The sequence below is a fragment of the Eumetopias jubatus genome, unplaced genomic scaffold (assembly GCF_037043125.1).
Source record: "Eumetopias jubatus isolate StellerSeaLion01/CBP00866 unplaced genomic scaffold, mEumJub1_p1.0 scaffold_55, whole genome shotgun sequence".
Classification (NCBI taxonomy): domain Eukaryota; kingdom Metazoa; phylum Chordata; class Mammalia; order Carnivora; family Otariidae; genus Eumetopias; species Eumetopias jubatus.
The window spans coordinates 656,130-681,608 of record NW_028274861.1 but is presented as its reverse complement, the minus strand read 5'-3'; the positions used below and the strand labels follow the sequence as shown (position 1 = coordinate 681,608).

At 42.5% G+C, this 25,479-nt stretch overlaps 1 pseudogene; it reads left to right on the top strand.

Annotated features, from left to right (window-relative positions):
- Positions 1–25,479, top strand: part of LOC148161804 (putative phospholipid-transporting ATPase IIB) — a 377,807-nt pseudogene that overhangs the window by 339,126 nt on the left and 13,202 nt on the right.

The window sequence follows — 25,479 nt, the reverse complement described above, 5'->3', positions numbered from 1 at the left end:
CTTTAAATGACACACTGGACCAAATGGACTTCACAGACATATTCAGAACATTCCATCCCAAAGCAACGGAATACACATTCTTCTCTAGTGCCCATGGAACATTCTCCAGAATTGATCTCATCCTAGGTCACAAATCAGGGATCAACCAGTACCAAAAGATTGGGATCATTCCCTGCATATTTTTAGACCACAATGCTTTGAAACTAGAACTCAATCACAAGAGGAAAGTTGGAAAGAACTCAAATACATGGAGGCTAAAGAGCATCCTACTAAAGAATGAATGGGTCAACCAGGAAATTAAAGAAGAATTAAAAAAATTCATGGAAACCAATGAAAATGAAAACACAACTGTCCAAAATCTTTGGGATACAGCAAAGGCAGTCCTGAGAGGAAAGTATATAGCAATACAAGCCTTTCTCAAGAAACAAGAAAGGTCTCAAATACACAATCTAACCCTACACCTAAAGGAGCTGGAGAAAGAATAGCAAATAAAGCCTAAACCCAGCAGGAGAAGAGAAATAATAAAGATCAGAGGAGAAATCAATGAAATAGAAACCAAAAGAACAGTAGAACAGATCAACAAAACTAGGAGCTGGTTCTTTGAAAGAATTAACAAGATTGATAAACCCCTGGCCAGACTGATCAAAAAGAAAAGACAAATGACCCAAATCAACAAAATCATGAATGAAACAGGAGAGATCACAACCAACACCAAAGAAATACAATTATAAGAACGTATTATGAGCAACCCTATGCCAGCAAATTAGATAACCTGGAAGAAATGGGTGCATTCCTAGAGATGTATCAACTACCAAAACTGAACCAGGAAGAAATAGAAAACCTGAACAGACCTATAACCACTAAGGAAATTGAAGCAGTCATCAAAAATCTCCCAAGAAACAAAAGCCCAGGGCCAGATGGCTTCCCAGGGGAATTCTATCAGACATTTCAAGAAGAATTAATACCTATTCTCCTGAAACTGTTCCAAAAAATAGAAACGGAAGGAAAACTTCCAAATTCATTTTATGAGGCCACCATTACCTTGATCCCAAAACCAGACACAGATCCCATCAAAAAGGAGAATTACAGAGCAATATCCTTGATGAACATGGATGCAAAAATTCTCACCAAAATACTAGCCAATAGGATCCAACAGTACATTAAAAGGATTATTCACCACGACCAAGTGGGATTTATCCCTGGGCTGCAAGGCTGGTTCAACATCCGCAAATCAATCAACATGATACAATACATAAACAAAAGAAAGAACAAGAATCATATGATCCTCTCAATAGATGCAGAAAAAGCGTTTGACAAAGTACAGCATCCTTTCTTGATCAAAACTCTTCAGAGTATAGGGATAGAGGGTACATACCTCAATATCATAAAAGCCATCTACGAAAAACCTACAGCGAATATCATTCTCAATGGGGAAAAGCTGAGAGCTTTTCCCCTAAGGTCAGGAACGCGGCAGGGATGTCCACTCTCACCATTGCTATTCAACATAGTATTAGAAGTCCTAGCCACAGCAATCAGACAACAAAAAGAAATCAAAGGCATCCAAATCGGCAAAGAGGAAGTCAAACTCTCACTCTTTGCAGATGATATGATACTTTATGTGGAAAACCCAAAAGACTCCACCCCAAAACTGCTAGAACTCATACAGGAATTCAGTCAAGTAGCAGGCTATAAAATCAATGCACAGAAATCAGTGGCATTCCTATACACCAACAACAAGACAGAAGAGAGACAAATCAAGGAGTCGATCCCATTCACAATTGCACCCAAAACCATAAGATACCTAGGAAAAAATGTAACCAAAGAGGCAAAGGATCTGTACTCAGAAAACTATAAAATACTCAGGAAAGAAATTGAAGAAGACACAAAGAAATGGAAAAACGTTCCATGCTCATGGATTGCAAGAACCAACATTGTGAACATGTCAATGCTACCTAGAGCAATCTACACATTCAATGCAATCCCCATTAAAACACCATCCACTTTTTTCAAAGAAATGGAACAAATAATCCTAAAATTTGTATGGAACCAGAAGAGACCCCGAATAGCCAGAGGAATATTGAAAAAGAAAAGCAAAGCTGGCGGCATCACCATTCCGGACTTCCAGCTCTATTACAAAGCTGTTATCATCAAGACAGTATGGTCCTGGCACAAAAACAGACACATAGATCAATGGAACAGAATCGAGAGCCCAGAAATGGACCCTCAACTCTGTGGTCAACTTATCTTTGACAAAGCAGGAAAGAATGTCCAGTGGAAAAAGGACAGTCTCTTCAACAAATGGTGTTGGGAAAATTGGACAGCCACATGCAGAAGAATGAAACTGGACCATTTCCTTACACCACACACAAAAATAGACTCCAAATGGTGGAAAGACCTAAACGTGAGACAGGAGTCCATCCAAATCCTAAAGGAGAACACAGGCAGCAACCTCTTCGACCTCAGCCGCAGCAACTTCTTCCTAGAAACATCACCAAAGGCACGGGAAGCTAGGGCAAAAATGAACTATTGGGATTTCATCAAGATAAAAAGCTTTTGCACAGCAAAAGAAACAGTCCCCAAAACCAAAAGACAACCGACACAATGGGAGAAAATATTTGCAAATGACATATCAGATAAAGGGCTAGTATCCAAAATCTATAAAGAACTTATCAAACTCAACACCCAAAGAACAAATAATCCAATCAAGAAATGGGCAGAAGACATGAACAGACATTTTTCCAAAGAAGACATCCAAATGGCCAACAGGCACATGAAAAAGTGCTCAACATCGCTCGGCATCAGGGAAATCCAAATCAAAACCTCAATGAGATACCACGTCACACCCGTCAGAATGGCTAAAATTAACAAGTCGGAACGACAGATGTTGGCGGGGATGTGGAGAAAGGGGAACCCTCCTACACTGTTGGTGGGAATGCAAGCTGGTGCAACCCCTCTGGAAAACAGTATGGAGGTTCCTCAAACAGTTGAAATTAGAGCTACCATTCGATCCAGCAATTGCACTACTGGGTATTTACCCCAAAGATACAAATGTAGGGACCCGAAGGGGTACGTGCACCCCAATGTTTATAGCAGCAATGTCCACAATAGCCAAACTGTGGAAAGAGCCAAGATGTCCATCGACAGATGAATGGATAAAGAAGAGGTGGTATATATACACAATGGAATATTATGCAGCCATCAAAAGGAATGAGATCTTGCCATTTGCAACGACGTGGATGGAACTGGAGGGTGTTATGCTGAGTGAAATAAGTCAATCAGAGAAAGACATGTATCATATGACCTCACTGATATGAGGAATTCTTAATCTCAGGAACAAACTGAGGGTTGCTGGAGTGGTCGGGGTGGGAGGGATGGGGTGGCTGGGTGATGGACATTGGGGAAGATATGTGCTACGGTGAGCGCTGTGAATTGTGTAAGACTGTTGGATCACAGATCTGTACTTCTGAAACAAATAACGCAACATATTTTAAGAAAAAAGAAAAAGAAGAAGATAGCAGGAGAGGAAGAATGAAGGGGAGTAAGTCAGAGGGGGAGACGAACCAGGAGAGATGATGGACTCTAAAAAACAAACAGGTTTCTGGAGGGGAGGAGGGTGGGGGGATGGGTTAGCCTGGTGATGGGTATTGAGGAGGGCACATTCTGCATGGAGCACTGGGTGATATGAACAAACAATGAATCACGGAACAGTACAGCAAAAGAAATTATTTAATATATGGTTATTAACATAACAATAAAAAAATAAAAAAAAAGTCGAGCATGTTAAGAAGGGAAGAAAAAAAAAAATCCTCTTTGGCACTTTTCCTGTGCATTTACACAGTTCCAGAGTGCTCTTTCCTGAATGTGGATCTAACTTTCAATGTAGTTTTCCTTCAAATCAAAGAACTTCTTTCAGTATGTCTTGTAGGAGAAGTCTGCTAGATTAACTGTGAAAGTTTTTGCTTAAAAAAGGTCTTTATTTCACCTTCATTTTTGGAAGAGATTTTTCAAGTTTTTGTTTGACAGTTTCTCTTGTCTCTGCTTTGCCTTACAGCATATGCTGTCTCCTCTTTATTCTCTCTCTTTCTGTGGACATTTTGAAGATTTTTTTTGTGATGTCTTCTTTCAGGAATTGGTGTATGTCTCTTCATTTATCTTGCTTAGGGTTTGTTGGGCTTCTCGGATCTGGCGATTCTTGTTTCCGCCCCCCCCCCCATTTCAAAAACTTTTAGCCTTTATTTTTCATGCCTTTCTGCCCAACCCCCTCCATCTGAGACATCAACCACTCATTTCCACAGGTCATTGAGGTCCCTTGCTCTTTACTTTTTGTGACTCGATTTGGTAGTTTCTGTTGCTCTCTTTTTTAATTCATTGATTTTTATCTTCTGAAGTATCTAGTCTTCTATTAAGATCATCCAGCAAATTTTTTATTCCAAATATTGTATTTTTAATATCTGGAAGTGCCATGTGGTTCTCTCATTTTCATTACTGTTTAGATCCCTTTCTTTCCTTCTTGATATGTTCATCGTTTCATTTAAATCTTTCAGCATTTTATAATACTTATTCTTCATCTGTTAATTCCATTGTCTCTGTTATTTCTTGGTATGGTTCTAGTTTTTTTTTTTTTTTTAAGATTTATTTATTTGAGAGAGAGTGTGCATGCATGAGCAGGGGGAGGGGCACAGGGAGAGGAAGAGAGAGAATCTCAAGCAGACTCCCTGCTGCGCGCACAGAGCCCAACATGCAACTCAATCTCAAGACCCTGAGATCACAACCTGAGCTGAAACCCAGAGTCAGATGCTTAACTGACGGCGCCCCCTAGGTTCCCAGTTTTTAAGTTTTTAGTTATTCTCCTGTTACAGGTCACAATTTCCTGCTTCTTTGCATGTCTGGTAATTATTTTATTGGATGCTGGATATTCTAAGTGTTCCATATTTTTTCTTTTTTCAAAACCATTGATTTTATTTTCTTAGTTTAGCAGCTTGTGAATAAACTTGATCTTTTCAAGGCTTGTGCTTACACTTGATTGGGGTGGGCCTCAAGTCCCCTTTATTAGTGATGCTGGTCTAATCCTAGTACAAGGGCTTGATCTTTGTGGCACAGCCTTGGAAATTCTTGGTCGTTCAAAGGTGCCTGTAACTGGCCAGTCGGGCCTGACCTGTCCCCCATTCTGTGTCATCTCTGAGGTTGGTTCAGGGTAGGGCTCTCTGGTAGCACTCTTCCCGGCCAGACCTCATGTTTCCCACCCAGGTGTGTGGCGGCATCAGTAGACAGACTTGTGAGCGCGGTGCGGTAGCCTGCAGTCCCTTCCCCTTTGTCTCTCTTTCAGAGTCCTGCTCCCCAGAGCTCTGATCTCTGTCCCTAAATGTAGAAAGACTGCCATTTGGGGCTTGGCTTCGCCCTCATCCTGTGGTATGGGAAATCCACTTCTGCAAGAAGCTGGCTTTCCACAGGCTCCTATCTGTGTGGTCTTCTCCCAGGCGTCACGGGCCTGTGATGCTCTCAGAAGCACTGTGTCCATGTCTGAAAACAGCTGTTTCACATGTTGTGTCCATTTCCCCAGTGTTTTTGGTGGAAGGGCAAGTCTTATACCAGGTACAACAACATAGCTTATAGAAGCTTTTGATTAATGAGAAATACCAATGTCTGTGGACTAACCAATCTATGTGACATTTCAAATTATAATTAAAAGGTGGCTCATCAAGCATAATAATTTCAAACACCAAATTTCTGGGTCTTTGTTTCTTGTGGACTTGGTTGTTGTAGGGACATCCCTGCCAGGAGGATATGGGACCCGGAGCACACTTGTGTGCTGGCCATCCTCCTGCCTCACTTCTGCTGTGTTTCAAGCTAACCAGTCCTTTGTCTTTGGACTCATTCTTGCAAAAAAGAAATGGAGATTAATTTTTTCCTGCTTATAATAGTAATATCATTGAAAATAATATATACATCATAAAAAAGATGGGAAACAGTCATAATTTTACTTGTTAGCGTTGGCTGCCATTCACATTTGGGTAACAATTATTCCTGGCGGTGCCCCTTCTCCACCCTTCCTTCCACCACGCACCTGCATGGCTGGATGATACTGTACGTACTTTTTAACTGTTCAACAGTATGCTGCGTAGTAGTTGACAAATTATAACTTCAGTAACCAGCCTGGTATTTATTAGTGAATATGAACGTTCACAGTTTTGACGTTTTATAGATGGTGTTAGAAATCAGAAGATAGACATAGTTGAAAGATTTCGATTCTTTTGCCAAAACACCCCGCCCCAACACTGCAGCAGCATGCGCATCTCTTGGTGGCCTGCCCGTCTTCCCCATGTGATAAGTATAACTTGTGTTTATATTGGCACTTAATTTTTTAGTGAGGTTGAAGATACCTCTTAACCTAAGAAAATCTGTTTCTTGTATTTTAGTTTCATAAGTTTCTGTTTGTGGTGTCTGCCTGTTTTCCTGTTGTGTGTGTTCAGAGGTCTTTATGTGCCCTTTGTTCATCATGGATCCGTCTCCCGTTTCTTTAAGTCTTGTCTGAGTGATTTCGTTGATGGTTTCTTTTGTCCCCGTGGAAGTCTGCCTGCTGGTGGCTGTGCCCAGGCCCCCGGCTGCAGTGACGGCCATGCTTCGGCACAGCTGCGTCCTGGTGTGCACCGTGAACTTGCATGTGTTAGAGGTTAGATGTGTTTCAGTAAAAACAACTTGTAAAAATCAAGTGGTTACTGCCTTTGGTCTTATGTTTAGAATGTTTCCACTCCATGATTATATTTTAAATGATTACTTTGAAAACAACCCCTGCTTTACAGTAAGATCTCCTATCCATGTAGCATTTATTTTGAGTCAAGCTGTGAGTGGGAAATCAAACTTAAGAAAACAACTTGTTAGCCAGTCGCAGTACCACGCACTGAATAGCTCACTATTTTAGCAAAAATTTAAAATTGCTCTCAATTGGTCTCACCGTTTTAAACCGTCAACATCAGTGCATGAGTGTGCCTGTCTCTCCCTACCTTTGCCAAGTGTGTGTTGCTTCTGAACTTCTTGCCTTAGAATATCTTTTGCCATGTAAATATTTTAAATTTTATTTAGGTAATTATTTGTTTTCCTTTATGCTTATGGGTTTTTTGTTGTGATCAGAAGGCTGTTCTCCTACCAATATTATAATTTTAACCACTTTAAGTGGTTTGTCAGTAGGAAATAAGAGACTGGTCATTAGTATTTCTGGTATTATAGTTATTAAAGCGTCGCTTGCACATGGACTCCCAGAGAAGGAAGGTTCATGACGTCACCACATCTGTGTGGCTACAAGGCTGTCGTAAGAGTGAGTGTCAAGTGGCTTCTTTCGTATCACATCGTGTGACACAGGCCTAATGGTGCTGGAGCCCGCGAATCCGCCCTCTGGTCCCCCCCTTTCTCAGCTCTTCCCGAGACTCACTCAGACTGCCTGTGTTTGTTGTCTGCTTTTCTTCATGTGGCAAAATCAAGCTGTGCTGTCGTTGTATTACTTAGGACATCTAGCTTACAGTTCTCATACTATTTGTGAAAATGGATTTGTGTTTATCACGAGACGCTCTTGCAGCCTATTGACTTCCTGATGTGATTTGAGCCGACTCGGGGGTTGGTGCTACTATTTCTCCGTTGTGTGTTTCTCCTTTGTGCCCTGTTGCTCTTTTTCTGGCGTCCATTCTCAGTAAGCCCTCCAGGATTTAGACTGGTGGGGGAGATAAGGATGATTAATCATAACGGACTGGGAAAGATTTCTGTTTGCCGTATGCACAGATGGGGGCCCCACCCTGAGTCTCCTTTGCAGGAATTCCAGTCACTGGCGTGGACAGTTGGAAGTGAGTGCACTGGATAACCGTTTGTAGTAGCTTTAGTTTGCTAGGAGTGGTAGAAAGGAAAGTGCAAAGTTAAAACACTGTATTGGAAAGAATATGTCTGAAAGAAAACCCCGAGCTAACAAACCAGTAAGTGTACTTGAGGTGACGATGGTAACGCAGAACGCTGGGAGAGCGGGTGGCACATCCTGCAGAGGGGGGCGGCAGTGTCCCGCAGTTTGGCTGTGCGGACGTCATAGACAGGTGTGGGTGTGCAGGTGTACACAGTTGTACACTTTTACTGCATGTAAGTTATGTCTTAGAAGAGTAGTTAAAACCCCACTCTGTTATCATCTGTACCTTTGAGCGTCCTATTGGCCATGATCCACAGGAAGTGACATTTTATTATGCTCAATATTATAAGGATCTTTTCTTCATTTTTATTAGTGACAGGTGTGTATAAATTTCAAAAACAGTTAGAGAGTTATAGTATACAGTTCATATAATGCTAATTTTTAAAAAATTTTATGGTTGATGTACTTTGATAGAGAGTTTGAATAAGCATTTAGGTAAAGTAACTAGTAAATGAAAACATTTTAAGTTTTGATATGACCATAAAATCAAAAAGCAGTCTATTCTAGAAAAAAGGAAGTTTCACTGAATTTCTGGTTCATTAATCAATTTTTTTGTAGCTTCATATAATTTGGCACATATTGCTAGATTTCATAGGGAAAAAAGCTCCAATTTCATTATGGATTCAGGCACGGCAATTTGGTTTTTCATTTAACAGCTTACTCTTCCCCTGTCACTCACTTTGACTTCTCTGTCTCTGATGTAATGGATTTGGGGATATTTGGTGTCCTTCCCTGTTTGTCGCATCATCAGTTTAGCATTGTGACACCAAGCAGTAAACCTGCAAACCTCAGAGCTTTAAAGAACCGAGGATACCACCAAGAATACCCTCTCTGATTTTGTTGTATTCCCTGATCTCACGATGTGATCCGTTAAAATCGGAACAAGCCATTTGATAATAACTGTGCTGCAGACCCTGTGACGGCAGGCTCAGCTGCTCGTTGCCACACAGGCAGCTGGAAGGCATGCTTCTCCAGCACCCGTAGATATTTGGGAAACGTGTCTCTGGCTTTTGTGATCAGGCAGATTTATTAACAACAATTAGGTCACAATAAATCATGACTTGCTGAGTTATTTCAAAAGATCCATATAGCAGTAAACAATACCATTTACATTTAATTAGTTTTATTGAACGAAAGGCAATTTTATTTGTAGTGAACCCCATGTTATGATTAAGGATGTATTTTAATGACCTTTAAGTAATGCGAACAAATGTTGCCCTTGACCTAATAATTAGTTAATGTGTACTCTATAAACTGCAATAGCAGACCCGCTGTGGTGAGCTGCTCTCTCCATGCTTTATCCAGTGTAGCATCTCTGTTCTCTAGAAAATTGAAACTTCATCAGTGTGTGTTTTCCAGGCCCTGATGAAGGTGTGTGAATGAGCTTTCCCAAGTCAGATTCTCAAAGAATTTCTAGGGCAGGAATGGGGATAAGGTCTCCTTCTGCCCTGTCGGCGTTCTCTGCTGGCAGGGGCCACCCTCAGTGTCACGGGCAGAAGTGGCAGGTGCTGTGTGGTCAGTGGCCTCTGCGCCCTGGAGTCAGACTCGATGAGTGTGTCTTGAACTCAGTAGTTCAAGGGTATTTCCCATGGAGAGGGCCATTTTGGTCATATTCTGAGAGTAATTTTTGGAGGTTCAGTCATGAGTCTCATTCCTTCCTGTGATTTTGGAAGGACCTCACTCCACATACTAAATCCCTTTCTGCTTCTGAGATCGGGAGTGGTTTCTGTTTCCTGAACTGCTGCACCACAAATTAGGAGAGAAGTTTTTTCCCCTCACTTGACAGCCCAGAGGTGGGTGGTCCCAGGCTGAGAAGGCAGCTGTGTCATCATCGATAGGTGACTCTCCCCTGTGTCCCACATGACTGCTCCCCCCCCTGCCATAGCGCGTCTCGTCGTGTTCCACCCCACGCAGCACGAGCTGGCTGGAGAGAATGTGGGGCGAGGGCTGCATTTTGCAGCGGGAGCCATATGCCCGTCGAAGGCCTGGGAGTCCTGTCTTTGAACGAGAGTTGGGGAGGACGGTGGGGTGTGCGGTGTCTCTGCTGCACCATTTCTGCAGTTTGTTTTCTGGTGAGTTTCTTTGATTTCCTCTCGTACTTCCTCCTGGGTGGTGCACACTAAAACTTTTCAGTTAGTTCTCCCGGAGGATTTGGCTGCCCTCAGAGCAGAATGCTCCCTCTGGGGTTGTTATGGTTACCACTTTTATGAGAATCAGGTCTTTCACACTTGTTCTTCCAGTAAGTCTAAGCCGCTTGAAGATTTGTGTGCTCCCCACCCACCTAGATTAAAGTAGGAAATGAAACGTAAACCGCGAAATCCATGTTTTCTAGAAATGAAGGAAGCTCTATCATTTTTAGGCTGTTGCTTGTTTTCTGTGAAAGAACATTTTCTTTAAGCGATAGAGCCTGATGTACAGCCCACCATTCGAGGCTCCCACGAACAGAGGAGATCGGACAAGGCTAGATAAATTGGGGTTTCCAGGAATAGAAGACAAGAAATACAAATCTCTAATACATTTTAAGAAATTGGAGGGGATATTACAGCCCAAACAGAAGCTATGAAAAAAAGATCACATGGAAAGTAGACCTCTTAGAAAGACATGATTGCTGAAATAAAAACGTAAATAGGCCTGGAAGATGGATTGTTCTGCATCTCTGAGAACGTAGGCCAGAGGTGGGAAGCATGCATGTGTGACTACCATTCCTAGCTCGGTCCTTAATACTACCTGTAATCATTTTATCTGTGTGTTTTCACTTGCATTGAGGTAAGTTTTGGAGACAATGAATTGCGCATCATTAAGCTGTACACTTCAGTATACCTCTGAAACCATCACCACAGATAAGATAGTCCGTAGCCCTTGTTTTGTGTCTGTGACCACCTGTGGTCCTATCACCAGTGGCCAGTGTTTTCCGTCTTCTCAGCTCTCCCGCGGCTCCTCCTACACCTGCCCTTAATCACCGCTTCCCCCTGCAAGGTAAGGTCACGTGAGGAGAGAAGGGCAGGTGTGTGATCCTTCTCGCAGGAGCTTGTCTTACAGAGGACAGGGATTATAGCGAGTGGAAATTCCTTCTCTTTCCCGCCAGTACATGAACAGTACTATGCGTACTGGTATTTATTTTTTCTCCCTTTGACCTGTTATGATGAAGAATGGTTCCTTCTCCTGTTGAAGGATAATTCTTCCACCGCTTTGGCCTAACACTGCTGTTTAGAGACCTTGGCAGCAAGACCACCCCCTGCCCTCTCTCTTCCTGACCCTCCCTCACAGGCTGTCTCCTCCACTGCTGCCCACAGCTCCAGTGTCTCAGACATTCCTTTCGCAGTTTTAGGTTAGTTGAATATATTTAGAATTCTGTTTTACTTAATCTGTTAGCTTTTTAGCTATACCTCTTCACAGTTGCTAGAGATCATATTATGCATTTAACTAAAAGTGTGCTGTGGAAAGTTAAAATTGTGTCACTTGACCTAAAATGTAAGAACCTTGTCATTGGATGGGTCCATTTCCCCTGCCTGTCCTTTATGCTGAAAGCGTATTGTGCCCTTTCTGTACGCATGTACGTTTATATGCACTATGTCTGCATATGAACTGTTCCGATGTTTTATCTGTATTTTAAGGAAACATTAAGTGGAAAAACAGGATTTATTATTTTTGTTCCTCACCATTCTTTCCTAAAGACTGAATTTGTACTGGATACTATTTCCCTTCAGCCTAAAGAATTTCTGTTAACATTTCTTGTAGTGTATATCTGCTTACAGTGAATTCTCATTCTTATTTATCTGAAAATATCTTTATTTCACTTGTTTTTGTGAAGGATATTTTTGCTGAGTATTGAATTCTTGGATGACAGATATTCCCCCCCCCCGTAGCACTCTGTTTTGTTCCACTGTCTCCTGCTTCCATTATTTCTAATGAGAAATCAGTATTATTTTGATAGTTGTTCCCTGTGTGTAATATGTCGTTTTCTGTGGGTACTTTTGAGATTGCTCTTTGGTTTTTTAGCGGTGTTACCTTGGGTTTTCTTTTCTTTCTTTCTTTCTCTTTTTTTAATTTTATTTATCTGCCTAGGGGTTTTCTAGGCTTCATACATCTGTCTGGGCTGTCAACATATTTTGCATATTTTTAGTCATTATTTCTTCAAATAGTTTTCCTTCCGCATTCTTTTTCCACTCCTTCCAGGAACCCAGTTGTAAGCACGTTAGATCTCCTGATACCCTGTCAGTGGTACTGCAACCATATCCTTTCCTAAATCTTTTTTCTTTGTGTCTTCAGATTCATTATCTCTTGATCTTTCTTCAAGTTCACTGACTCTGTTCTTTCATCTCCAATCTCCTGTTAAGTTCGTCTAATTTTACTTCAGATATTGTATTTTTTTAACAGTAGAATTTCCATTTGGTTCTTTTTCCTTAAACATATACTTTTTTCTGTACTGTGGTTTCCCATTGCTTTAGGAGAAGATTTTCCTTTTATTCTTTGAGATGTTGAAATTGCTTTGAAATTCTCATCTCTTAATTCTGATATCTGCTCATCTCAGAATTCGTCTTTATTGATTGAATTCTTTCCTGAATATGGATCTTGTGTTCTTCTGTCTTCATACGTCTAGAAATTTGTTTGGATGGTGTCTTCAGCATTTCTAATGATACATTATAGACACTCTGGATTGCCTTATGGTCTTCTAAAGGGTACTGTTTTTTGAATTTGGTTTTGTTCTACTTGGTAGTTCACTGGGCTGAAGTCGAACTCTGAGCTCTAGCTTCCCTGCAATTGGGGGTCTTTGTTCACTTCTTTCAGCTGGACTGCTGGAAAGCCGCCCCGCATGTGGGTCATGTGGGGTCGGGGTGAGAGGATGCCGGGGTTAGGGCCCCTCCGAGGCACTCTCCCACCTCAGGTCTCCACGTCCCCCGTCGCTCCTCAGCCGCTGTGGTTACCCCCATCTTTGGCCTCTGAGTCTTCATGCCTTCAAGTCTGTGATTTTTCTAAGTGCGGAAGCCACGCTAAAACATTTATTCTGAGGCAAACCCAAAATATAACAACAAAAAATGAAAATGAGAAGTATAAAAATGGTCAACTCTCTGTTTTGGGGGACCTTCAAGACCACCCCCAGTTTTAATGATTACCTGGGAGAATCCCCCAGGACTCAGCACATAGTCCTCCTCATGACCATGATTGATTTTAGCAAGGGGACACAGGGCACAGACAGCCGAGTGAAAGGCCCTGGGGTGAATCTGGAGGAAGCATGGCGCACGGTTCCGGAGCGCCTCCCAGCGGACCCTCACAGGACGTGCTGCACACCCCCGGCAGCACGTTACGGGAACACAAGTGAGATGGTGCCTACCAAGGAAACACAGGAGAGACTCATGGAGGCATTCCTCTGTCTGGCACATGTCAAGGTGCCAGACTCCCAGAAGGAAGCCTATGTTCGGTATAAACCACGCTGCTTGAATAAATCATTCAGGCACAGTGAGTCTTTCTTATCTGGGAATGGTGGGAATGCTCCTGAAATCCACATCTCTAGACCTCACCCAAGGGCCAGCCTTGCTTGTGAGCAGGCCTTTCTCAAGTCTGCGTTCCTTTTTCTGCACAGCCTACTGCCTCAGCCAAGGTGTCTTCACAGGAGAAGTGCTAGCAGTATTGTTCTGGGAACTCACGCAGCCGGGTGAGACCAGTCTGCATGCCTGCTGCCAGGTCTGCCTCGTATAGGCCCTGGCCAGAGCCCGTTAAAACAGTACCGTTCACCTTTTACCACCATGTGCAAGTGAGAAATCCCAGCTGCCAGACGTGCTGTAGGCCTGGCAGCCCCTTTGGATCTCAGATGCCAGTCACTGGCAGCAGGAGGGTTTCCTGCTGGACTGGAGAGCCTGCCGACAGTTGTGAGAAGCAAAAGTGTCCTCTTTCCTCTGCTCCTCCCCAGTGTTGTGCCACCAGGAGTCTTCATGTTGTCTTCCCAGACTTTCAGCTGAAAGGGTTTTATGCAAGAAGCACAAAACATTTGGGGAGCCTGGGTGGCTCATTTGGTTGAGTGTCTGACTCTTGGTTTTGGCTCAGGTCATGAGATTGAGGGATCGAGGGACCTCAGGGTCATGAGATTGAGCCCTACGTCAGGCTCCGTGCTTGGCGGTGAGTCCACTTGAGATTCTTTCTCTGCCTCTCCCCCCACCCCCGCTCACTCTTTCTCCTGCTCTCTCTCAAATAAATCTTTAAAAAAGAAGAAGAAGAAGAAGAAGCACAAAGCATTTTTTACATGAAATTATTTTTTTCTTTAGAGAAAGAGAGATAGTGTCGGGGGGGCGGGTGGAGGCAGAGGGGCAGAGGGAGAAGGAGAGAGAATCTTCAGCAGGCTCATGACCTGAGATCATGACCTGAGCCAAAATCAAGAGTCAGACTCTTAAGAGACTGAGCCACCCAGGTTCCCCATACAGGAAAATACTTTTATACAACTTAATCCTGAAGACACATCATGTTTAGGAATTGGTCAAGAGGAAATCTGAATCTTCAAACCGTTTCAAAATGGCTTTACATACCCCACCACCGCTTTTGTCCCCATCATTTATCTGGGGAATGGCCCACAGAGATCATGTACTTTCTGGGGCAGTGGCACTGACTAATCAAACTACCTTACTCTCAGGTGCATACAGGGGGAGGTGAGGGAAGTGGGTTCAGGGTCGTGGTCCACTGTTGCAAACTGCAGCTGATCTGGAATGCCAAGCACAAGTTAACAGCAGCCAGACACTCCCGAGACAGATGGGGCTGTGGAGGGTCATCAGCATGGGATGGACCTCCCTCTTGCAGCTTTGGGCAGGGGTCACAAGTTGGTGCCCCTAGCATCTTGATTTCATATGGCCCATCAGAGCATGGGCCCTTGATCGTGGGCAGCTCAGGGAAACCAGATGGCCCAGCCAGCATCCGGGTTGTTTTAATGGTTCATTTCCCTTCAGGGGTTGGGAATTCTTGCACCTGTTGCAGGTCCCAGCTCTGTTTGCGAGCCTGTTCCTCGATTCAGCTTGGCGCTGATCGTGCCATGCTTGAAGCAGCCCTGGCAGACCACGTAGGGTCCAGCTTAGAGTCAAGTGCAGGCATTTGGGGTCTGTTGAGTCCAGGGTTCCAGATGATAGGACTTCCAGGCCATGCTGTGAGAGCTGTGCTAAGACGCAGCATCAGCCCTGCTCCAAGGAGGGCTTGAGGGGACGGTGGAGATGGGGGAGGGGGGTGCCTCGTTCTCAGGACACATTGGGAAGCCCACCCTGTTCAGACACCAGCTTGGCCCTCCACCCACAGCTTTTACCTTGCTGTGCAGTGAGCTTGAGTCTGACGAGTTCTTGTGTGAGTGGCTCGTTTTCTTTTTCCATTAGTTTTTTCAGTAGTCGCTAGATTGTTGTATCAAACCTGCATTTGTATTACAGAATTTACCTTAAACTTAGAAGTCTCTTTTCATTTTCCAGTTGAGTACCTTCAGGTATCTTGAAGCCCTCCTTGGAGCAGGGCTGATGCTGCGTCTTAGCACAGCTCTCACAGCATGGCCTGGAAGTCCCATCATCTGGAACCCTGGACTCAACAGACCCCAAATGCCTTCAGGTATCTTCAGGTGTACGTGATGCCCGTTGTTAACGTGTAGATTATTAACGAAACGGAAAAGGAATCCTAGTCTTCCTTCAGAGGGCAGCAGGGAGACTGGAAATGCGGGCAGCGAATGGGCCAGGGCACTGTGGCTTCAGGGTCCTGAGGGCAGGCAGGCAGCAGCCCTGGCAAGGAGCATGGGGACACAGCGGGCTGGGGTTCTTTCCCTCCTAGCTGATGTGGGTCTTGTTTAAATTTCAGGCCTGTAGTAAGGACAGATTTCTGAAACTTCCGTATAGCATTGTACCTGTCCAGCTTTCTGATAGCCAATTAAGAATAGATATATATATTTTAAAACAACTGAAATCCCAAGAACTCAAAGACTTCTGATAGTTTACTCTGAAAGGCTCCAGTATCATCTCCATTGGTGGATGTAACTCACCCACTAAGAATATTACTTGTGTCCACATGAATCAGTTTGAAAAATACAGGAGCATATTTAGATTATAACAAATTCAGTAGGTCACTCTACATCCACATGATCATTTGCATCCTCCCTGTGTGAACTCAGGTATGCTTCCTACCTGTGTGCTTTGGAGTTTTGTCTCCTAATGTCAGTTACACGCCGGTCACGTTAGGATGTGTGGGATTACCACACAGAAGAAATGGGAAGTCACTCGCCCTTGGGCTGTCTAGTAGGCAGTACAGTCAGAATCCTGTGTGGGTGTTGGTGGTTAAAGTCCATACAGGCAAGGAACTTTTTGGTACTATAAATTCTTTGTGATCTCCTGGTAAACATAATCATGCACCATTAAAAAAGTAAAATTTGTTATCAATACATTTTCACCTATTATAACATTAGTTTAATAAAATTATATAGAGTTTTAAAAACTAAAATTTATAAATCAACAGATGTACTTTTATAAATTGCCTTAAAATAAGGTGCTTCCGTGTCATGTCCAGAGACTTACTGTTTAAGCATTTACCTGTTGCCTGTGAGTCGGGTAATCTAAACAACTTTTTTCTACTTCAGAGCTAGTTCTGGGAAAGTTGCTGTGATGTGTGAATAGTTAAAGCCTTCCCATACAATTTTATAAATATAGATCGTGGGGATGTGCTTCAGGCACATGGGAGAAATGCAATATGTTCATAGCTTTAAGGAAGTCAGCTGTTTATGGCAAATGCAGTAGCTGTTAGAAGAAAAACATGCAAGTAAATTTAGGAATTTGCTAAATTGTTTTATAGAACTGATGTGGAATTGTGAGGATTATTTAAATCCCACTAAATTCTTGGGTACCCATGTAACTCCTGAGTACTCATACACAGTATGACAGAACTCCACGAAGTATATTTCCACCTTTAAACTTGGAATCTGGGACAGCCCCAGGCAACATGGAGCTTTTGAGCAACTCCCAAGTGCTCGACATACACCTATCATTAAGTAGTAGTCTTTTAGAACCAAGAGAAATTGCCACACCTCTGTTGAGCTTAAAAATTATTTCCCTTAGTTATCCTCCATCCTAACCTAGTGTTGGCACACAAAGTATAGGAAAACCAACCATCGCTTTTGGTACATAACATATGAAAATATTAGTTGGTGATTGAAAAATTTCCAAGTAATTTTGTCTAATTATAATGTAATTAATTCAGATATTCTGTATTCCAGGACCTTTTTTCAGTCAGTGCTTATGTGTATGCCCAGAAGCCACAACTGGATATTCATAGTTTTGAAGGCACATTTACCAGGGTAAGTTAAATCTTGTGTTAAATACAAATATATTCATTGTGTATATACGTTAAAAACAGCAAACCTTAAATTTGAATAAATGAGAACAGAAGCTTTGAACTGAAAAGGGAAAGCCTAGAGAATGTTTCAAGTTCTTAAATTTTCCCACATCCAGTCTCTGTGGGATATAGTCAGTCCAGTGTTTTTGTTTAGCATATTTACTCTGGAGAAAGTCCTTCTCCCTGAAAATATTACGAGCCAGTAAGATGAAGTACTTTCACTAGTTCAGTGTGAGTTTGGATAGGATTTAATAGACTGTGATACCCACATTGTTTCCTGGTTTGTATTGACTGGATGGCTGTGCATCTGCTCATGTACACGTGTGTGCTTCATTGGATTCTTTGCACGATCATGGTGTTTTGCTATAGCTTGAAGTCCCTTCTCCCCAGTGACTCCCCAATCAGATTTGGAGGACTCAGTAACTTTTGATTTTAACAGCTGATATTATAAATGCTTCATAATACTTAAGGGGTTTGTGGGGGCACCTGGATGGCTCAGTCGTTAAGCGTCTGCCTTCGGCTCAAGTCATGGTCCCAGGGTCCTGGGATCGAGCCCCACATCGGGCTCCCTGCTCAGCAGGAGGCCTGCTTCTCCCTCTCCCACTCCCCCTGCTTATGTTCCCTCTCTCGCTGTGTCTCTCTCTGTCAAATAAATAAATAAAATCTTTTAAAAATATATATATAATCCTTCAGGGGTTTTAGTATATGTCTATAGTTTACTTTTAATTGCTGCAGATTTCTGTTGGTATAGTCTGCTTCGTTTCCCTCTTGTTCACGTACCAGGATTAGTGAGCAGTTGTCATCATTTGAGAAAGCACTTGCTAATGCCAGATAATGAGGAAATTATGGGGATGTAAAAATGAGGATGCCTGTGGAGGAGATAGTCATTGGCCATTGCTTTGTAACTTTATTTTTACGAGTGCTTCAGTAACAGTATGTTCAAGGTGTTCATGGAAACAGATGAGGGAGACGAGGCAGTGCATAATGAGGTCTGGAGAGAATACCGAGATCTTTATGTGTTTTTGTAAAGATATTTATGAAGAAAGCATCTTCTAATTAAAGACAATGTAGCATTATTTGAGAAAAAGCCTTTCCAAAGGGCTTCCTTAGTACGATAAGAGTTATTAACTTAGGGGGCGCCTGGGTGGCTCAGTCAGTTGAGTGTCTGCTTTTGGCTCAGGCCATGATCCCAGGGTCCTGGGATTGAGCCTCACATCAGGCTCCCTGCTCAGCTTCTCCTTCTGCCTCTGCCACTCCCCCTGCTTGTGCGCTCTCAAATCTTTCTTCTGTCAAAAAAATGGATAAAATTTTAAAAAAAAAAGTTATTAACTTAGCCACTGTTAATATTTTGGAATAATATTTGCTTACTTCCTTTCTGTTTCACAGATTTATATTGTTTATCAGTTGCTAAGAGTTGGAAATGTCTGCTAGACAATGTGTGGAATCCCCCTGAAATCAGTGCGAGGGAGCGAGAGTTTGGCTGAACACAGCCAGGCTGCAAAGCGCAGTTCACACAGTGCGTGACTGAGCATGGGACAGTGCGTGACCTGTGTGCATGGCCGAGCGTGTGAGACTGTATGTGAGTGAGCGTGCAGATGTGGGGGAAGGGTAGCCAGGCTCCTTTCTGAAGGTCTTGTCAGAAGAAGGAAGAAGCCATTTAAGGATTTTCAGCTTAGAAGAGAGATTGTAATATTGGTGTATGTAAAAGAGTCCTCTAGACTTCCGGTTTGCTTGGGATGAAGGCAGTCACCTGAATTTGCTCCCGTCCCACTGCGTCCCCAAACCGTACGGGTCAGGTGCAGGTAGCTCGGGCTGCCTGTAGCTCGTGCACGCAGCACACAGGGGAGAAAGAAAACACTGTGAGCTCCAGTTTCTGTAGTGAGGAAAAGTACCCCACATGGCACAGTCACCTCCAGAGCCAGGAGAGGGCACAAGGATTTTCTCTCAGGATTTGGATCTGATGGCGGCTTTGTAGTTCTCTGAACTTCTATTTAGCTCATGTGAGTTACCGCATGTTCTTGATGGGAACAGTCCTGGCCTTTCGTGGCCTCCATTTAGTGTTTCTGACAAGATTTTATTTTACTCCTTTTAAATACATTCATAGTGAATTCCAGATTATTTTAGGAGAAAAAGCTTTATTTTTTGTGTACATCATTCAAAAAGGAGGAAAGGAAAAACCATGCTAAATAACTGGTTTTCTAACTGGAAAGTGGAAATCACCAGTATTAAGTGAGCGTTTAAAGAAGTGACATCTGCATATATTCCTTTTCTAGAGTAGGAACTACAAGGGAGAGAAAACATAGTGTATATCAGCCTAAGTAATTAAATAAGAATCAGAGCAAATTAATTCAGGTGTCCTGTGGCAATTCACGTATTATGTATTCTGTTGCCTGAGCAGCATCTAATTATGCACATTGTGAATACTGTCCGCTGCTTACCCTATAATGTCAGGGTAACCCCAGCTGCTCACTGCATGACATCCCGAGTGATAGAAATGATCCATGTTATTATTGATAGAATTGATTTGCTTATTGTTCAGGACCTAGCAATTCTCCCTGAAGTTTAGAGTTTAAAACTGTAGGCAGTTTGAAATATTATCAGTGTTCCTAGGCCTTTAACATCGCCTTCCCATTTAATGTTCTTTATATGTACTTTCTGCTGTCATTTCTTCTGCAAGCCATAGGACACTCATCATTGTTCAAGTCTTTTCCAATCAAAATACTCTATCCTTTCTAAAAAGCAGATCTCTGTTGTTTGTTAAGAGGGGTGCACTATTGTGAAAACAGCTTCACGTGGTGACATTTTGCTTTCTCCCTCCCCAGAGCAAATTTCATCTTTGCAAACTGTGTAACGTTAAGGAGAAGGAAACCGAGAGACAAAGTGACTTAGAGATAATTTCTTTCCCATCTTCCCAATCTTTATTCTGTACTCTATGAGATTGGTAAAGAGCTATCTTTTACAATAATTTTCTTAGTATTAGAAAAAGTTTAATGTTTAAAGTCCATCATTGTTATTACAGAAATGAAAAGAAACTGCATAGATATTGTGTGTTCTTCAGTACATAATTGTGCTAGAAATAGACAAAATGAATTCACATGATTAAATAGTTGTAGAAAAGTAATGGGAGAACCAACTTAAGTTTCTAAAATGAAATTGTATTGAACCTTTTATTTGCAGTTTAGAAAGCCTTATAATAATAAAAAGACTGACAAAATTTACATATTTTAAAAGATTTTATTTATTTTACAGAATGAGCGAGAGAGAGCGAGCACAAGTGGGGTGGTGGGGGGAAGAGCAGAAGGAGAGGGAAAGAATCTCAAGCAGACTCCCTGCTGAGTGCAGAGCCTGACACGGGGCTTGATCTCACGGCCCTGAGATCATGACCTGAGCTGAAATCAAGAGTCGGATGCTTAATCGACTGGACCATCCAGCTGCCCATGTCTATTTTTTAATGCCTTATTTTCTTGGAGTTTGACACAGTGGGAAAATGTTGTACTAAAGGGTATGTGTGCATAGGTAATGTTTAGATGTCCATATGTGGGGACCCCTGGGAAGAGTTTCACACTCATAAAATTGTACTCATTTGTACTTTTGTGGTCACTTGGTGATGGGCAGCTATAGGCAGGTTGTGCTTCAGAGGAGTGCTTCTAAGGCATGCCACGGAATAGGACAGCTTAGAATAACAGCCGACTGCTGGCTTCCCATGGAGTGCAAAGATAAGGGGTGCTGGAGAGTAGAGGGGGGGCTCCACGTGTTTCTACTCTTTGATTTCTTCAATTACTGGGCAAATATGGGTGCCTGCTCTGCGCTTGGTGCTCAGAAGATCTAGGTCAACACCATAGTTACATAGCTCACAGTCTGGGTCGGGGGGAGAGAAGCATGGAAATTGCCACGATACATGAAGATAATTCAGAGTTCACATTAGAGAATCATTTTATTTGTTTCATACTTTTTTTTTATTTTTTTTTTAAAGATTTTATTTATTTATTTACAGAGAGAGAGCAAGAGCAGGAACACAAGCAGGGGGAGTGGGAGAGGGAGAAGCAGGCTCACCGCTGAGCAGGGAGCCCGATGTGGGGCTCGATCCCAGGACCCTGGGATCATGACCTGAGCCGAAGGCAGCCACTTAACCGACTGAGCCACCCAGGCGCCCCTGTTTCATACTTTAAATGATAAGTGTGTGAGTCAACAACTGGCAGGTTTTATCCAAATTATATACTCCATTTGCTAGGTTGTGGCTGTAACTCCTAGATTAACATATCATTGAAAGATAAGCCATGTGAACCATATTTGGGAAATAGGAGTGAGTCTACATAGGTTGTTCTCTATCCAACAGTGTCTTTCAGGGTTGGATTCTAAGACCATCTCTCAATGGATCAGAAGTTAGACATTTTAGTTCAGCTATAAATAAATTCAAGTACAAAACAGTTGATGCAGAGAGGCCACATACTCCTCTTTTGAATGTTGATGCTTTGTTCTGTAAAATCATAAAAGTCAAAGGGGAACTCCATTTTCCTGGAGGATTTATTTCTCAGGTGATTGTTACCTCTGCTTTGAACAGCTGCTTTGGTTCTAAACAGAGAGACCAAGTGGCAGCTCCCTTCCCTGGCATTTTCCTGTGGAAGAATCGAGCGCACAAGCACAGTACTTGAATACCGTCCCGTGTGGTAAAGACGCTCATGACGGTACGCGGGCTGCTGTGCGGGAGCTCCGTCAGAGGCCGGCTGTGTTTGAACATTTGTAAGGCTGTGGTCACCATTGCTGTGAAGCTGTATAAACTGAAGTGGTTACAAGTGCTCCGAAGTGGGACAGTCTTTCTCCTTCTGACGTAAACACTAGTGTGACTCTTCTGACTCTTCCAAGTTGTTTCTCAGAAACACATTTTTAGTGGGATCGTGGAAGCCTGATGTTTTTTTTTTCTTAAAAAATACTTTTCCATAGTATTTTGTATATTGATGCCGTTATGTAATTATCAATAGGTTTTTCCAGCTACACCTACTAAATGCAGCAAAGTGTAGAACAGATTTTACTTGACAAACTATATTTGAAGAAGTAACTTCAGAGTGACTGTAAGATGAAAAAGAAAGTGAGTGTGTCTCCAGAAGCAGAGCTTTGGCCATACACGGGGGCCGTGGTCCACAAATCCCTTTCATCAAGGGCCGTCTGCGGAGCTCCTGGATCTTAGACCCAGTTTAAGAACTGATACTCGAAGACTTCCTTTTCTGTTCTGTTCTTTGCTACTGTTGTGCTCCTGCCCGTCCGTGTGTGCGCCGGTGGCGCACTGTGTGTCACTGTGTGTGTCCCTTTTTGGCTCTTGCACTAGACCAGGGACAACTGCGGTGAAAGGCGCGCTCAGCTCTCCTCCTGGCCCCAGACTCTAACACGGGCTGTGGGCTCTGCCTAGGAACCGAGTGCATACTGGAAAGAGTAGAATGAACTCTCCTCTTCCCACAGGATGTACCCTAGGCACATTTACAGTATATACCTCTCTCTATTCTTAAAATGGGTTGATTTTCAATTAACAGCACCCACCTGTGTTTTGAACACTGAATGGCATCGCAGTCAAATGACGAAGCCTGTCTTATCTGTCGAGTGGTAGCTTTCTTTTTAGGGCTCTCTGACGGCCTCGCGAGGGCTCTAGATGGCTGTGGCCCGAGGACTTAACTGCTGACTGTCCAGTGCTTGGAATGCAAGAGGCTGAGCAGCGGCTGGTCCTGCTGTCCCATGTCCACGAGGCCGCTGTGTGCCAAGCCCTTCCCTTGAATTCAATTTAAATTACAGTGTTTCACCTGATCAATATTTGCAATACTAGGGGAAATATTGTGGCAACTTGTCAGGATTGGTTTAGATGTTGTACCTCACAAATAAATCAGAGAACCAAATATCTAGCAAGTGTCTTCCAAGTAATTAGCAAAACGGCCAGAATTTATATCATTGAAAACGACTGGATGAGGGTCGCCTGGGTGGCTCAGTCGGTTAAGGGGGTCGGCCTTTGGCTCAGGTCATGGTCCCAGAGTCAGGATCGAGTCCCACATCAGGCTCCCTGCTCAGCGGGGAACCTGCTTCTCCCTCTGTCCTTTACCCTGCTTGTGCTCTCTCTCTCTCTCTCTCTCAAATAAATAAAACCTTAAAAAAAATGGTTTGATGAGTGAACGGAAAGAAAACATCAGTAGCACAAACCTCTGTTTCTTACACGCATGTTTGAAAATTTCAGTTTGTTTCCTCCTTCCCAAGTTACTTTTACTTCTCTGATCTTAAAATACAATTCTCCATGGAGGGGGCATTATAGAAGAGAGACTCATGCCACTCAGGACAGTGAAGGTTTGGTACCTCAGACACATAAAGGCAATATGCCACCACGCTGGAAATCTTTCCTGGGATACTTCCAGGGGCAGGGCTCTGGGCTTTTGTAATTCTCTATTCTAGAAACACTCCATAATCAAAATGGCAAGAATGCTGTATAGACCGTGTCTTCAGATCAAGGCGAAAAGTTCCCAGATTTGAAATATTTTTGTGTTTAAACATACGCATTATAATGTAAAGATAAAACCAGAGTGTGCATTATTGTTATTGTGATAATGACTTATGGCCGTGCTTGAGATCTGTACACAGTAGTTCCTAACATACAGCTTACCTCTGAGCTTTTTTTAAATGAAAAATGTCTAGTATACTAATAATTTTAAAGAAAAATAAAATACAAATGTTGCCTTTATAGAGATAGATACAGATATGTATTAGTTTTAAAATGTTCACAGATAGACTTTTTTCTCCCGTGAATATATGTATTTGAAAAACATAACCCTTCTCCTTAGCAAAAGGCGAGGACGCCATATTCTACAATAGCCACTAAGTAGAGGTTGATGGGTTAATTTATAATTTATCTGTGATAATATTTTATACTTTTCCAGGAGGGCTGTGGTTGTTATTAAGTTACATATTGGAAGATAAAAGTTTAGTTTGCTGCCTGAAAGAAATAGAACATGTAGTGGTTTAATGCAAATCTGAAATTATTTATATTAAAGTTAAATATCTTAAAAATGAATTGATTAAAGGCATTCTTTCCACTTATAATTTCATTTCTTTAAGTATTCCCGTATGTTTTGTAATTTTTTTCATTTTGTTATGGTAAAATACACATAAAATTTACCATCGTAAACATTTTTAAGTGTATAGTGCAGTGGCCGTAAATATGTTCATTATGTTGTGCAGGAATCACCACCATTCACATCATAAAACTGAAACTCTGTCCCGATTAAAGACTCACTCCCCCTACCTGCTCCCTGCAGCCCTTGGCACGCACCATTCTCCTTTCTGTCTCTGAGAGTTTTTTGGCTAAGTACCTCGTGTAACTAGAATCATGCAGTGTTTGTCTTACTGGGATTGGCTTGTTTTACTAGGCACCAGGCCCTCGAGGATCATTTGTGTTGTAGCAGGTGCAGTAGACTCGGTAATATTCCATTAGATGGATAGGCCACATTCTGCCTCTATCCATCCATCCATCCAACCATCCACGGACATTGGGTTGCTTCCACGTGGTCGCTATTGGGGATAATTCTGCTACGAACTTGGAGGTACAAATATCTCTTCGAGACCCTCCTTTCCATTTTGGGGGTGTCTATACCCACAAGTGGAATTTCTGGACCAAATCGTAATTCCGTTTTCAACTTTTGGGGGACCCACCCTACCGTTTCCCACAGCGGCTGCCCCATTTTACCTTCCCACCAGTAGCGCACAGGGGTCCCATTTCTCCACATCCTCTGTTTCCTCCTTTTCTGAGCATTGCCATCCTCATGAGTGTGTGGTGTGAAGTGGGACCTCATTGTGCTTTTGATTTGCTGTTCCCCAATGATTAGTGATCTTGAGCATCTTTTCATGTCTTTTTGGCCATTTACATATCTTTGCAGAAATGTCTATTTGAGTCATTTTCCCATTTTTGAATGTTTTTTGGTGGTGGTGATGAGTTTCAGGGGTTCTCTTTATATTCTGGATGTTAATCCCTTGTCAGATCTATGATTTGCAGATATTTTCTCCCATTCTTTGGGTTGTCTTTTTACTCTGGATAGTGTCTTTTGATGCACACAATTTACAAATTTCATGAAGTTCGATTTGTCTGTTCTTTCTCTTGCTGCCTCTGCCTTTGGTGTCACATCCAAGAAATCACTACCAAATTCAGTTTCATGAAGCTTTTGTCTGATGTTTTC